Source organism: Lissotriton helveticus, chromosome 11, assembly GCF_964261635.1.
Source record: "Lissotriton helveticus chromosome 11, aLisHel1.1, whole genome shotgun sequence".
In the NCBI taxonomy this organism is placed as follows: domain Eukaryota; kingdom Metazoa; phylum Chordata; class Amphibia; order Caudata; family Salamandridae; genus Lissotriton; species Lissotriton helveticus.
The window spans coordinates 789328255-789344166 of record NC_136072.1 but is presented as its reverse complement, the minus strand read 5'-3'; the positions used below and the strand labels follow the sequence as shown (position 1 = coordinate 789344166).

Below are 15912 nucleotides of genomic sequence, written 5' to 3'. Positions count from 1 at the left end.
GCAGGTGGTTGGTGCGGATGGTGGTCGTGGGTGCGGAGGTCTTAGTGGCAGTCGTGGCGTTGAAGCTGTTGTGGATGTCTGCGATCTTGCAGTAAAAGAAGGTGGCCAGCGAGTCGCACAGGTATTGGAAGGGTGGGATGTCGCTCGTGTTGAAGCTGGGGTTGGAGAGTTCCTTCACGATGTTGAAGAGCTCTTTGCTGTTGTGCGTGTTGTTGTCTAGGCCAGTGGTTCCCAAACTTTTGACTCCTGAGGACCCCCACTGAATCACTACTGGAAGCCGGGACCCCCAAGCAATTTGTACAATTTCAAAGAATTAAAACAGTAATTCGCAAAAAATACACAAACAAGTACACACCAGACAAATACTTGCATTACTAAAACTTTTATTATTTTATATTGAAAAATATGCAAAAGTGAAACAACTACAATCCAACGATAACTATAAAAAGTTATAGTTGTCGTGATAAGGGGCAGCAAATGGGCAGTAGGCAGTCAGGGGGGCAAGGCCACAGGGGGCAAAGCGGCGGGGGAAACGAGTGGAACAGAAGGTAAAAGGGGCACACAAACAAGGAAGAAACGAGTGGCGCAGAAGGGCACAAAGAAAAGAGTGGAACAGTGTGCAGAAGGGCAAAAAAACGAGTGGGACAGAGGGCAGAAGGGCACAAAAAATGAGGGGAAAGCGAGTGGAACAGAGGGCAGAGAGGCACAAAAACGGGGGGAAACGAGTGGCACAGAGGGCAGAAGGGCACAAAAAACGAGTGGAACAAAGGGCAGAAAGGCACAGAAAACGAGGAACAACAAGTGGGGCAGAAGGGCACAAAAACAAGTGGAACAAAGGGCAGAAAGGCACAAAAAACGAGGAAAAACAAGTGGCACAGAGTGCAGAAGGGCACAAAAAACGAGTGGAACAGAGGGCAGAAGGGCACAAAAACGGGGGGAAAACGAGTGGCACAGATGGCAGAAGGGCACAAAAAACGAGTGGAACAAAGGGCAGAAAGGCACAAAAAACGAGGGGAAAACGAGTGGCGCCAAAGGGCACAAAAAACGAGTGGAACAGAGGGCAGAAGGGCACAAAAAAACGAGTGAAACAGAGGGCAGAAAAACGAGGGGAAAACGAGTAGAACAGAGTGCACAAAAACAAGGGAAAACGAGTGGAACAGGGCAGAAAGACACAAAAAAACAAGTGGAACAGAGGGCAGAAAGGCACAAAAAACGAGTGGCACACAGGGCAGAAAGGCACAAAAAACGAGTGGCACAGAGGGCAGAAAGGCACATAAAACGAGTGGCACAGAGGGCAGAAGGGCACAAAAAACGAGGGAAAAACGAATGGAACAGAGGGCAGAAAGGCACAAAAAACGAGTGGAACAGAGGGCAGAAAGGCACAAAAAAAAGAGGGAAAATGAGTGGCACAGAGGGCAGATGGGCACCAAAAAATGAGTGGAACAGAGGGCAGAAGGGCACAAAAAACGAGCAAAAAACGAGTGGTACAGAGGGCAGAAAGGCACATACAATGAGGGAAACGAGTGGCACAGAGATCAGAAGGGCACAAAAAAACGAGTGGAACAGAAGGCAGAAGAGCACAAAAAACAAGGGAAAAACCAGTGGAATAGAGGGAAGAAAGGCACAAAAAACGGGGGAAAAACAAGTGGCGCAGAGGGGAGAAGGGCACAAAAAACGAGTGGCACAGAGGGCAGAAAAGCACAACAAACGAGGGGAAAACGAGGGGAAAACGAGTGGCACAGAGGGCACAAAAAAACGAGTGGAACAGAGGGCACAAAAAACGAGTGGAACAGAGGGCAGAAAGGCACAAAAAACAAGGGAAAAACGAGTGCCACAGAGGGCAGAAAGGCACAAAAAACGGGGGAAAAACAAGTGGCACAGAGGGCAGAAGGGCACAAAAAACGAGTGAAACAGAGGGCAGAAAAGCACAACAAATGAGGGAAAACGAGTGGCACAGAGGGCAGAAGGGCACATAAAACGAGTGGAACAGAGGGCAGAAGGGCACAAAAACGAGGAAAACACACACAAACACGCACACGCAAATTGAACACTTACATTCAGTTCCAAGAAGAGCCCTCCTGCCCGTTCGACGTGCTACAGCCTCCAATGCTCTTCAATCTCGGCGTCGGGTGATGGGCAGAAGTGAATAACACAATATAAGGGCAATCACCCTTCAGCTTGCACCTATAGCTGAAGGGTGATTGCCCATATTATATTGCAGTCTTGCCGCCCCGGCGCCAGAAACATTCACACCTCTCATGTGCTGTGAGCCTGGGGGCCAGATTGTATTGCAGTTTTAACGCCCAGGTGGCAAGTACATTCACACCTCTTACGTTAGGCACTCAAGTCCTGCGGACCCCCTGGGAATGTGTCACGGACCCCTGGGGGTCCGCTGACCACAGTTTGGGAAACGATGGTCTAGGCGGTTTTTGAAGGAGGCCCTTTTGGGGGATCTGATGAGGTGATGGTGTCTGCACACACATTACTCCGGATATCATGCTACATGGACCAGGATAGATTATTGGTTGGTCTCTACGGAAATTGCAGGCTGGTTTCGAGACCTTGAGATATTGCCACGGACATATTCTGTCCATTCCCCAGTAATACTTTGCTTGGATGTCCCGCGTCCTGAGGGATTTGAGCGACAGTGGCGGTTTCCAGGCCGGGTGCTGCAGGATGAGGTTTTTAAAGCGGAGTTCCGAGAAGCCATTGAAGATTATTTTACTATAAATACTGGATCTGTAGATACTTGGGCGATTCTGTGGGAGGGCTTTAAAGCATACATACGGGCTCTCTGCATTGCAAAAAGTGCTGGCGTCCTAAAGGACTTGTGTGCCACTCTGGCCCGCATTGAGCGTGACATATCTACACTAGATTCTGAGTTACTTTACAAAGCCACGGCAGATGCCGTGACTCAGCGTTTGGCACTTTTGGTTGAGTTTCGCAAAGCCGCGGATAGGTAACTGTTGTATTTGGGTAAATATTAGTCTGCTAGGAGATATGGAGAGGGAGAAAGACCGGGAAGAGTGCTGTCGCAAATGCGACGCCGCCCTTACAGCAAGGCGTAGATGCCAGAGATTTTCTCCCCCCCCAGATCAGCCGGTCTCCTCCGCGCTGAAGACCCGCAACACTTTCATGTAGTATTTCAAGGCCTTATACAGCTCTAGGATTGGCTGCAATCTCACTGATCAGGAAGATTACCTGTCTGAAATAGCACTGGTGTATCTTGAAAAATACATGTAAGATTTCCTGGCAGAGCCCATATCTGGATGTTATGGGTGCGATAGAAGCACTCCATGGTTCATCAGCCCCTGGTTTAGATTGATTCACCGGGGACTTCTATAAGGCTTACAAAGATATTCTAGCACCCCAATTGATTGAGGTCTATGCGGAGGCGCTTGAGAGGCAAGTACTCCCCCCAACGCTTCAGGAGGCAGTTATTATTCTCCTTCCCAAGCCTGGGAAAGACCCCTCCCTATGCAGCTCCTATAGGCCCCTATCGGTATTAAATCTCAATTATAAAATTTTGGCCAAGGCCATCGCTAGCAGGGTTTTTCAATTAATGGACTTTATTATATCCCCGCACAATCTGGATTTGTTCCGCATCGTTCCACTTTGCTCAATCTTCGGACCCTCCTTACTGTTATACACAGGATTGATCTAAAAGTGCCTGCTGCGCTGTACTGTTGGACACCGAAAAGGCCTTTGATTCTTTAGAATGGCCATTTTTCCTCTCTGTAATGGGGGATGCCTGTGGGATTTGTTGCCACCACTGCCTTCTTGTATGATAAACCTACGGCTAGACTTCGCATAAACGGCACACTATCACATCCCTTTTCGTTAAAACGTGGCACGCGACATGGATGTCCTCTCTCCCCCCTTTTATTTATTTTGGCAATGGATCCTCTAATTAGACATTTCTAGGAGCAACATCTCCACCGGGGTCAACAATTTAACACAGGACCCTTGTTAGTCTCACTTTATGCAGAGAACACCATTTTGTATGTGCTACACCCGCAGGACAATCTTGAGCCTATCATAAGGGAAATACTTCGGTTCGGCCTCTTTTCAGGGTTGGGCATCAACTGGCACAAATCTTTAATTTTCCCTCTAACGGAGAGCACGACTCCTTGGGATTGTGGATTTCCGCTTGAATGGTGCCACGATTCTGTCAAGGATCTAGGTATTCACATACACTTAGATGCTGCCAGTATTATTAGTTTAAATTACGGCCAAGCAATACACAGATAAGAGACACAGGTAGAACGCTGGCTGCGCTTCCAGTTGTCAATGGCGGGCAGGGTCGCTATACTTAAAATGATAGTGCTTCCCAAATGTTTGTACGTATTTAATAACATCCCCATCCCTCTCACTAAGACTTTTTTTTTTACAGTTACATACACATCTGATAAGACTAGTATGAAAAAAAGAACAAATCAGAACCTGCAGTAACCATCCCATTATCAAATCAACATCCTGTGACAATGTTTCTAAAAAATACGTATGTAACACTAAACTATGCGATGTTCAATGAAAACGACCCTTCAGTAAGTGCATTCATTACATGAAAACACATGCATGAAAACAATACACACCATTTTTAAACCATGGAATAAACATGTTCTATATCGAAACACGCCACACAACAAGAATATGCTCAGAGCGTAGATGAAAATACCACTACGTGCAGGTAAAACCAAAAACATTTAAATCTTTATCTGAAGTGCACCAGTGACAGAAAAACTCAATAAAAGTCAACTTTACCTGCAGCATGAAAACGTGCTACAACTTTGCAATCCATGAGTGAATGTGCTGTTCACAAGCTTAAGTGATGTTTGGGGCAAAGCAGAGTGCAATTTCTTTTTTGACTTGCTGTATTTTGTCTGCTTTTAAGATTTACATTTACTTGAATGGCGCAAGGCAGGATAAGTGTGCATGAATATGTACTCTGCCTGAGGTGAGGTGTAGAACATATGGGACCTGTCATTATGTAATCAGTATAACTAACTAGAGGGGATGCTGTATTCTCAAAAGTTTGAGACTGCAAAGTATGTGTCCTCAAAATTCTGCAACATTTGTGTTGATTCCTCAAAAAATAATTTAGATTATTCAAAATGTCTCTGAAATATATTCAGTCTAACATTTGTATACGTGCAATTAAAGTCCTTGAGCAGCAGGGGCTGTTTGCAAAATGCATTCCTTTTCCATTCAATACTTGAGACTTGTCCGAATTTTTGGATTGAAAATTCTTACAAACCACCCTATCCCCTAACGCATGAATGCTGCAGGAAATGTTTTCCTTTTTGTCGATTTTTTCCCTGTACTTCTAGTTTTAACTGTTGCTTAATCTTAAATTTTTTCTTTACTTTTGCTCATAATTTTGCAAATTGTTTTACTTCAATATGTTAGATCTTTGATTAAAAAGCATAAAAGGTTGTATAATGTACATACTTTTATAGTATGGGTTATGTTTCTGTTTTAGAGTATGGAATTATGTTTCTCTGGAAAAGCTCAGCAAGAAACACCTTTTAAAAACGAAAATTAGCAAAATCTATATAGAGCAGGTGACAACCTGAAAATTCCTAGAACATTTGTATTTTTCCTAGCTTCAGGGTAATCTTTCCATTACTTAATACTATATATTTTTCTCTAGATTCAATTAACATGTTTAGTTCATTTTTACTTCACCTTCACTGTATGCAAAATCTTGAGATTACAATTGTTGTGATCAAACTGCTTCTTCTAACTTTACCCAATCAAAAAATGTAAATGTCAAATATTTTATATACAAAATATTTGTAATCTAATTTTCAGTTCCACTACAAAACAGCGAAATTGCAGTTTCTTGTACATCATAAGACCAAGTAAAAATGTTTTACACTGAGGACCAAGTAAACAATACTTTTAATCCTGTATATCCATTTTTAATGCATTTCTTTTCATGCAAGATATTTATTTTAAACGACTATTATGGTTTTCACATTACTAAACTAAATCACTTAAAATATAGACATTAACACATACAACTGAGAGCCCAGAAACAATTCAGTATGTTGGGCAGGCTACGTAAATAGCCAATAATAAAGAACAAATTACACTATGGAAGAATTGTGGGCAAGTACTGAACACACTAATTAGCTATTGGGCCTCATAAGGTAGGTAAACACTATTCGGTCATATGACATGTTTTCCTATTCAGTTACATGTATTGCATTGTATTGTGGGAGATGCAAACATCTTGAGTACTCTCATCTGGATGTTTTCCTTTCTTTACTACAATCTATGGCATCTCTACAGATATAAACCCTCGCCAATGTAGACCTGGCTTAAGAAATGACTTTTTTTCTAAATTATGGTTTAACAAACTTTTTTTCAGAAATGACTGCATTAGTAACCTTGATTTTTTTTACTATTTCACTAAAATAACCCATTTGAAACAGAAAGAACCATCATTTTGCTTGAAAGGGTCATATAGAGTCAATTTGTGTTATGATAAAGACCCATTTCTTAAAAGGAATCTAAAATCGAATCAGCTAGCTCAAAGCTTGCAATGCATGAAGAACTTAAGAAATGAACACAGGAAATCGGTTTAAAATAAAGCTTTATAGGAACAAAAAAAAATGCACAACTTCATTCACAAAAATTAACAAATATAGGAAATAGAAAAGGCTAACCAGAAAAGAAGTTGCTAGGCATATTCTTTGGACGGAACTAGCGGACATTCTTGGGAAACTGCTATTAGTATGAGCCAGGATTTTCTTCCACTAACAGTAACTAAAACATTCATCTATTAGGGTATTTATTTGAGAAACAAAAAATATGGCAAATATGAATGAATGGCGGAAGTATGCAATTTTAGACACCTACAATATATCTGTCAAGACAGAAGTCAAACACTGTGGGACAAAAACAGTGAGACAAGAGATTACGTAAATAACTCGGGGAAAGGAAATTATTAGAAATTAGTGAAAATCTGCACGACAAGCAAAATATATGTTTCTTTCATTCAAGCTCATTAAGGGCTACAAACTGATCTCCATCCAAACAAAGTCAAAAAGCAAGGTTGGATAAGATACCAGAGGTGGGAGGATGCCAGTACCTTAATCGACATTTGGATGCGTTGCCTTATCCCTAGAATTCACACTCAAGGACAACCAGGAGCATCGGTATAAGAGAGACTATTAGCATGTGGGTTATCTTATCAATTTTAACAGACCTTTGAGGAGTATTAAGTTCTGTAACATCTCTCATTTGTTTTTATGCTAGCAGAAAATAAAAGAAATTCGGACTAATGGACTATTCATAATCCCTTACTTTACAGTAGGGTAAATGTTTGGTTTAATGCTCTAATGTGTAGAATGGCTTAATTGCTATATTAAAATAGGACAACAACAAGCATTGGCAGAACCAATAGGTCTGGTTTAAATTGTCAACACATGCAAAAATCAAGCATTAGGCACCCACAAATGCAGTTCATAGCTGTTGCATGCACAAATGCTAGTTATCCCACTAAAGTCTCTCCTGTTGGCATCAACAACAGAAAAAAACAGAGTAAAAAAAAGAAAAGGATAACTTTCTATATAAAGCATGTAGGAGATAAAAAATACAATATTACAGTGTGATGACTGAGTATACTTTTTAGGTGTGTAATAGTCCTTTATGCATTTCAATGGAAGCACTTCATACACCAAGTTGCCGAGAGCATATGGTGAGAGAATAATACTGCTCTGGGGGAGCAAAAGCCCACTTTAAGTATATTTTAAAGAAATAGTAACAATATGACTTGCAGAGAAATACACTCCAAAGCAAGTTCTAAAACAGAAATTAACAAACATTGGCACAGCCTATAGATTTCGCCTATGCTGAATCTTTTAGGTTTGTCAATGGATTGTTATCTCCTGAGGCGGAAGCCGGGAGACCTGTTTGTTGCTTTTTTTAAAAATCTTGTGTGATATTGTGACACTGTGTATTTTAATATCTTACCTGCCACTCCCCTGCCTTTCCCCGCGCAGCGGACTTTAGCGCTGACGTGGGTAACTCTTCTAAATTGCCGTCATTGCCGAGGAACGCTGAGGCCACGCCCACCATCCTCAGGCCACGCCCCCCGCTTTCTGTATTAAAGGCGCGCTGATTGCGAGCGCGCACAGAGGATTGTTATCTCCTGAGGCGGAAGCCGGGAGACCTGTTTGTTGCTTTTTTTAAAAATCTTGTGTGATATTGTGACACTGTGTATTTTAATCTTACCTGCCACTCCTCCCGCCTTTCCCCGCGCAGCGGACTTTAGCGCTGACGTGGGTAACTCTTCTAAATTGCCGCCATTGCCGAGGAACGCTGAGGCCACGCCCACCCTCCTCAGGCCACACACCCTCACTTTAATAATGTGCATTTACCGGACGCGCAGCGGGCGCGCCGTTTGCGCACCGAAAGCGCGCCTAAGGCAAGCCCGTCTGCGCTCGTCCGCGACCGACCGGGGCTAGGGGCATGCCACTATGCTCAATCCCTCACATACTCTTCAGCTCAACTCATGCCTTAAACAACTCTTGGTCATTGGATTTCGCTACACTCTCCTATGCTCAACAACTTGGCATAGCCTCAGGTAAATTTCCTACACCGACACGCCCTCCGCCCCCTTTGCCTACTACCACCGCTCTCCTTCTGAACACGAGGTCAGCTGTTAAGCATCAATACGAAATATTTGACCTCTTAGACTCCGAATCCCCGGATTTACTATTCCTAACTGAAACATGGTACAGACCTAATTCCCTTCCCAGCATCCTGGCGGCCCTCCCCCCTCTCTACTCTATATTCCACGCAGATCGCCCTGAGATAAGAGCAGGCGGCGGGGTTGCCTTGATTGCTCGTAAGGGACTCCATTTCCAGACTCTTGCGTCGCCTACGCTACCTACAGCCGATTGTCTTGTAGTTCATTCTACCTCCTTCAACATCCCTATCACTTGTGTATTGATTTACCGGCCCCCTCAATCACCCGTAAGCTTTCTCTCCACCCTACAGGACTTCCTTGCGACTCTTGTAGTTAATAGTGCTTCTTTTCTCGTGCTGGGGGACTTCAACTTCTGGCCCACTGATCCCGCCGAGGAGACGAAATCCAAGGACTTTACGGAACTACTGCTCAGCCTCAATTTTACCCAGCATGCCCAAGGCCCCACTCACAACCGAGGCCATACCCTGGACCAGATCTGGACTTTAAATATCCCGATCTCCCCTCCTATCATTTCGCCTTGCTCCTGATCAGACCATTACATTCTTGCCATTTCCTTAGTTCGGTGTCAAAAAACTCCCCTCTCTCGCCCGAAGATCACCCGAGCAAGAAATTGGAACAGAGTTGATATTCCATCTTTGTGCAACTCCCTAGTGGCCACTTGTCTGGTTCTATCGGGGCTGACTACCCACTCTCAGACCACCTCCCTTGATCACTGGCTCTCTACAGCCTGCGACCCAGTGGCTCCCTTGAGGCGGATTACCATCACCCGCTCTCACAATGCCAACAAGTGGTTTAACCCAGCCCTTAAAGCCAAGAAACTTGCGCTTCGCCAGGCTGAAAGAACTTGGCGTAGAACATACTGCCCCATCCAAAAAAAACACTACACTTCTACTCTTAATGATTACAAACAAGCCATTCTGGCAGCCAAATCAGATTATTTCTCGAAACGCATCCTCGCCGCAGAAAGTCAGCCGCGCGAGATCTTTGCTACCATCCACGAGTTGGCATCCTCCGACAGAACTCATTCCAAGATCCCCCCTTCCCAGGCCCTATGCGACTCACTTAACGAATTTTTTATTGATAAAATAGTTCGCATTAAAGCCAACATTCCCTTCCCCCCGCCCACTTTCCTTCACCCCCAGCCCACCCCCAATATAATGTCCCTCACTGCTATCCCTGCCCTTACCAGTGAATCTTTGCCCCCCCTACTCTGTCGCGTCAAGTCGGGCCCCCCAGCCGACATCTGCCCGGCCCGCATTCTTCGCGAGATTTTTTTCAAATGTCCTTCCCCTGCTCTTACTCTTCTCAATGATTGTTATGTGAACAGCTCCGTTCCTGACACATTCAAGACTGCAATAATCCTCCCCATCTTAAAAAAACCAGGGGCTGATCCCTCCTCCCCGGCAAACTATCGCCCGATCTCCCTTCTTCCTTACTTGGGTAAGGTAGCTGAGTCCCATGCCACCCAGGTACTCAGCACCTTCATTGAGGACAGTAACTAACTTGCACACTGCCAGGCGGGTTTTCGTCCCCGCCATTCCACCGAGAAGGTGGTCATTTCGGTCATGGACCAACTCAGGGAGAGGCTTGACACTAACACCCCCCAGGCCCTTGTCCTCCTTGACCTGTCCGCCGCTTTCGACACGGTGGACCATTCCATTCTTTTGTCCCGTGTCGAGGCGGCGGGCATAGAAGGACAAGCATTGACCTGGATAGGCTCCTTCCTGGCTGACCGTACCCAGGCCGTCCATCTCGCCGAATTCACTGCCCCTCCCCGCAGGGTGCAATGTGGAGTCCCCCAAGGTTCCTCTCTCTCCCCCCTTTTATTTAATCTTTATATTTTTTCCTCTTATTTTTGCACTTCAGCAGATGGAGGTCACAGTCTACAATTACGCTGATGACCTCCAACTTATTTTTAATTTTGTCTCTCCCTCTTCTGGTGTCACTGCCTTCCGGTCGGTCATGCTTTTTATCCCGGATTGGATGAATGCCAACCACTTGAAACTCAACCCGGATAAAACTGAGCTGATTCTGACCGGAGGCAGTGGCAACCCATGGTCACCCTCTTTCTGGCCCCATCCCTTGGTCTTCCTCCCACCCCCTCCCAATCTGTTAAAACTCTTGGTATCATTCTTAATCATCAACTGACCTTGCACTCCCATATTAGTTCGGTAGTATCCTCCTGTTTTTTTACCCTTCGCACTATTAGAAAAGTCTCACGGTTTTTTTCTCTTTCTGCACTTAAATTAATTGTTATGGCCATGGTTCTATCCAAAATTGATTATGGGAACATCATTTACAACGGCGCCCCCGCCTACGCACTCCAACGCCTTCAGCTAGTGCAGAACCAGGCTGCTCGCCTGGTACATGGCCTGCCCAAATTTCATCACTCATCACCCCTTCTCTTCTCCCTCCACTGGCTCCCCATCAAACAAAGGGCCCTATTCAAACTTGGCTGCCTTACCTTTCAAGCTCGAATGGCCACAGCTCCTGCATTTATCAATTCTGCCGTCACTAACTATTCCCCGTCCAGAGACCTCCGCTCTTCCACAAAATCGCTACTAGTCACCCCTCGCTTCAAGAAATCTAGATCTGGAGGCCAGAAATTCACGGTCCTTGCGTCTGCTTTCTGGAACTCCCTCCCACGCCATATCAGAACCTCTCCCTCCTACATGGAGTTCCGCAGAGCCCTCAAGACCCTTTTATTCCAACAGGCTTTCGGCCTATAATCCTCCTCCTTTCTCCCGCCCAGGTAGCTCCTCCAGCGCCATGAAACTGCATTGTATACGAGCGCTTTACAAGTTCTTAAAAATTCAAATTCTAATTCTTTTTAGATATGTTGCAAAGCAGCGTGGGCTGCTGTGCAACTTGGCTTAAAGAAAAAAAAGTCATCACAAAGCCAGCATTGACAGCGTCATATAATTTTTTTTCTTAAAGAGATTTTGCACAGCAGCTCAGCCTGCTGTGCAATAAGGTCTTTTTTACAAGACCAAATGGCACTTGTATCAGCACAAGCTATTTGGCTTTGTTTGATGGGTTTTTTTTTGCAGCGAATGGGCAAGGATTGGAGGTGGCAGAGGAACTGTGGGGGGCTGCAACACAACAGACATCGGGAGGAGGGAAAGCACCATGAAGGTGGTGTGGGGGAGGGGGGAGGGGGGAGGAGGGAGGAGGGAGGGAGCAGCAACACAACAGAGGGCAAGGAATATGAGGGAGCTGTGGAGGGGGGATGGAGCATCAACACAACAGAGAGCAGGAGGTTTAGTAAGAGTATGTCACACCTGCCAGGTATTCGGAGAGCACACAGATAACGCGAGGCCAATCCAAGATGGGTGCGCGACACTGCTCATGTGCGAGGGGATCGGGCAGGAAACTAAAGCCTGACCTCCCCGCTACTCTGAGCTTCGCGCTCTAGTTTCTCGCTGCCCTTGCGGCGTGTCACTTCCGCCTCGCCAATCTTCGTCTCTTTCACTTTGTTTCCAGAAGTGGACCTCGATTCAGGATCCACATCGTAGCGTTGTTCAGCTTTGTTCCTTAGCCGTCTATTCCACTAAGCCAGAAGCGCTGTAGTGCTTCCTAGAGTCTCGTTGTGAGAGGCTTTCTCTCGGTGTTCCGCCTGTTTCTCTTTGCGGAAGAGTCCGAGTCTTTTGCCCTTTTTTTGGTTTCCCTTATTGTCTCCCCCAGTGCCGGCTGTCTTCTCTCTGATTCCTTGGGGGGCACCTTATCTAGACTCTTGCGGATCCGTCTTTTGGCCGGACTAGGGTCCCGTCAAACGGCCGGCCTTGCGGAGTGTGGGTTTAGGTGCCTACTTGTGGGAGTTGTGATCCGCCTAGCGGCGACTTTCCCTTTTTTTTGTTGTTCCTTTACCATATTGTGTTTGCTGGAATTCCTGGATGCTGGCATTCGTCACAGTGCAGGGGAAAGAAGACCTGGTAATGCGCTTGTAGCGCACTATTATCATTTAGTATCTCCTCAGTAAAGATTCTGTCGGTTCTCATGCATGTGCTTACCGCTCTTACAGACACGCTATAACTGTGACCTTATAAATTCTACTATTCTGCCACGCAGTTCAGCCCGTTGTTTCTACAGGGGTAAGACAGGTACAGATCTCTATCATTATGCATTGGTGATTACAATACCCTGTCGATACATGCTTTATTTCACAACAGGCATTCCGTGGTATCTAGACACATTGAATGTTTAGAAAGGCTGATTGACCCATAAAATCCCAGGCACACCTTGTATGAATCAGGTAATAGATAGTCTATGTAGACAATATAATGAATGCTTGTTGATTGTTGTTGTACTAATTAACCATTCCTTTTAGCGCCAGCTTCCACCAGAGAGGGAGATCCATCCAAGAAGTCCAGTGTCTCTTCCCCTTTTTCCTTGTTTTGTTCCCTCCTTTCCCTCCATATCACCATTGCGTTCTAGTGTTTGACAGACGGTGTAGGGGGGACGGGTTGGGCTAGACTTCGGTTCCTGGAACTCCTGCGGAAACTGCTCTTGAATCCTTACAGAGTACGGGCATTGGTGTAGGAAAGGGACACATGCACTCTTAGAGGGTATGTGTAGAAAAAGTTAAAAACAAAAGTACCTGCAGGACGCTGTGACCAGTAAAAGGACAGAGTGCAGAGAAGAAGTTGTATTTGGTCCATGCTCCATGGCAGGGACTCACACTGAAGCTTCTGAGAAAGTAGGAGGCAGTGACCAATAAGAAGCAAGGAAACAAGAGTTGGACCGAAGCCAAGTATTGGTAAGTAATGGGCAGGCTTTAAGACTGTTTGAAGGGGTTTTTTAACAACAGATTTTGCCGACAGTGCATGCACTGTCTTACGCGAAACCTACAAATGTATATGTACCCAAAGCAAAAAGTTTTGAACTGTAGTCCCAGCTTTATTTTCAGGAAAATCCACAGGCAAGCAAAATCTCTTCCCCTTCATATCACATCTATGCACATAAAAAAAACATTCGACCATTTATGAGGAGTTGGTCCCAGGAGACAGTGGGGTGCTTAAAAAGTGGCTGCAAGCCATGTGTGTGGTTAACAATTGAAACCACAGCTGTTCACAAAGTGGGAAGATATTCTGAGAATAGAGGGGTAAATGTGTTCAGACGTTATTGCTTTGGTAGTTTTTAAGAATGCTCCGATGTGCCTGATTTAAGAGAGTAATCAGTACCTGTATAAGTGCTGGGAAATGAGATACTGTTAGAGTACTACAGAATGTGTAAAAGAAGCAAGGTTGGTACATTCACAGAGGGGAGGAGACAGCTGTAATCATTTGAAAGGGAGGCCTATCAACAGGCTGAGGGTGAAAAGTTGAATAATACATATCTGTACATCAAAGTGTGACTGTAAGGCTAATGCATTAATATCAAATGATTTCAAATTTACTAGATTTTTAAGAAGGCACAAAAAACAGACGTTTCAAGATGTGAAAGTGCAGGGTGATCCCTACTATCAAAGAATTATTAAGTATTATAGGAAAAAGGATTTATGGTTGCGGTTTCGGATTAGTCAATCGGTCTCCCGTGTGTTAATTTTCAACATTCCACTCACTCCATGAAAAGTATACAAATACAACAAGCGTACCTACAAAAACTGTCAGGGCAACACATTATGATAAAGTAGCTATACTTTACCTGTAAAGTTTCTACTAAAAAAAATCTTTTCCAACACCGAGTGCAATAACAGCATATATGACAATATTTTAGAACAGGCAAGTGGGAGATTTTTTTATAATAGTCAGGAGAATCTATTATATTCCCCACTGACATATTGAAGCAGAGGCAATCTGTATCAATCAGGGCTATTGGTATGTATGATGACAAGCAGCATTTAATTATTTGCAGTTTAATAACATTGTGCAAACAAAAACAGTTCTAAACTCTGGCAAACAAAAACAAAAGCTCTGTTTTTGTTTGCACTTTGTAAAACTGCCAACAATAAAATGTCGAGGCCTGTCACATGCTGTAATCTCCCCCTTCAAGAATTAAGGACAAAGCGTTAGCCTTTGATATCAGGGGTAATTCTTGGGGGTGGGGGGGTTCGAGTGTACATGACAGGCATCAACATTTTATTTTTGGCAGTTTTACAAAACTCCAAATCGTGTTTCTGCATGCAGGAACCGGGAGGCATGAAACTAGCCTTGAAATCAGTAGTCTCCCGCCTAAAACGGTAGGGTTGGCATGCATGAATACTAGGACTGGGAAACATTGTAGTGGTAAACCCTTACATTGACTCCTAGAAAACTCCTTCTCTACAGCATTCCTTTAAAAATACACACGTTTCCCCAAAAGAAGCGCCTATAAACGAAAATGTTTTGCTTTGTACGTAGCACTTGGTATGGAAGTGTCCTCCTGCTGTAATTAGAAGTAATCCTATAACGACAATCAAACCTATTGAAATAACCAAAGTCAGAAATAAGATTCTCAAAATATTAAGGACTGGGAAGGACAGTGGCCCTTTATACAGGGCAAAACTCTCAATTTAGGCGAATACTATCTCCATTTAGGAAAAGGTATCGGTTTTTATCAATAGTTTTACTTTTCGTACCTCTCAGCTTCAGAAATACGATGAAAATTGATGTTTTAGTGGTGATGCTGCGAACCCTCCAGAACCAGCGAGGAGCTGGTTACTTAGCACCCGTTCTCGGACTCTGATACAAGATTTCTTTTACCCAGCTTTCTACTCAAACCTACCTCAAAAGCCGAAGGCTGGCGGAGCCAATCCGTGAGCTAGATCATGATAACTGACAGGGAGAGAGACGGCCCACGTACGGTCTGGTTTGCTGGTCCACATAATCAAAGCCTGCAATTGGTCAGAAAGAGAGAAAGGCACGCCCTGTAGAAAGCATCTCTGCTGCCCTGGAAGTGACCGCCTTCCCGCCTCCTGGAAGTGATAGGCCCCCGACCCGGTAGGTTGAGCTCCAATCCCACATGCACCGCTAATCCAGAGTGTGACCTCTGGCGTCCCTAACAACATACCAACACGTGATATCCTGAGCGTGTTCGCTCACCCTTATTGTTTATAAATGCGCGCTAGCTCACAAAATAAACCGCTTAGTTACACGCTCGTGCCACCCAAATTCGTAGGTGGTGGGCTCTTACCACTTGGGGGCTCTTACCACTTGTGCTGATACGCAGCGGGATGCATCCTGGGTGCACGCTAGCCCGCCTGTCACTGTGTT

At 44.7% G+C, this 15912-nt stretch overlaps 1 protein-coding gene across 2 annotated transcripts in view; it reads right to left on the bottom strand.

Annotated features, from left to right (window-relative positions):
- Positions 1 to 15441, bottom strand: part of ELMOD3 (ELMO domain containing 3) — a 213786-nt gene extending 198345 nt beyond the window's left edge. The window contains exon 1 of one of the 2 annotated variants that reach the window (XM_078666748.1): positions 15279 to 15441. The gene's annotated coding sequence lies outside the window, so the exon portion shown is untranslated. The remainder of the gene's footprint in view (positions 1 to 15278) is intronic. The other variant, XM_078666747.1, reaches the window with a different exon arrangement.
- Between the last annotated feature and the right edge of the window lie 471 nt (positions 15442 to 15912).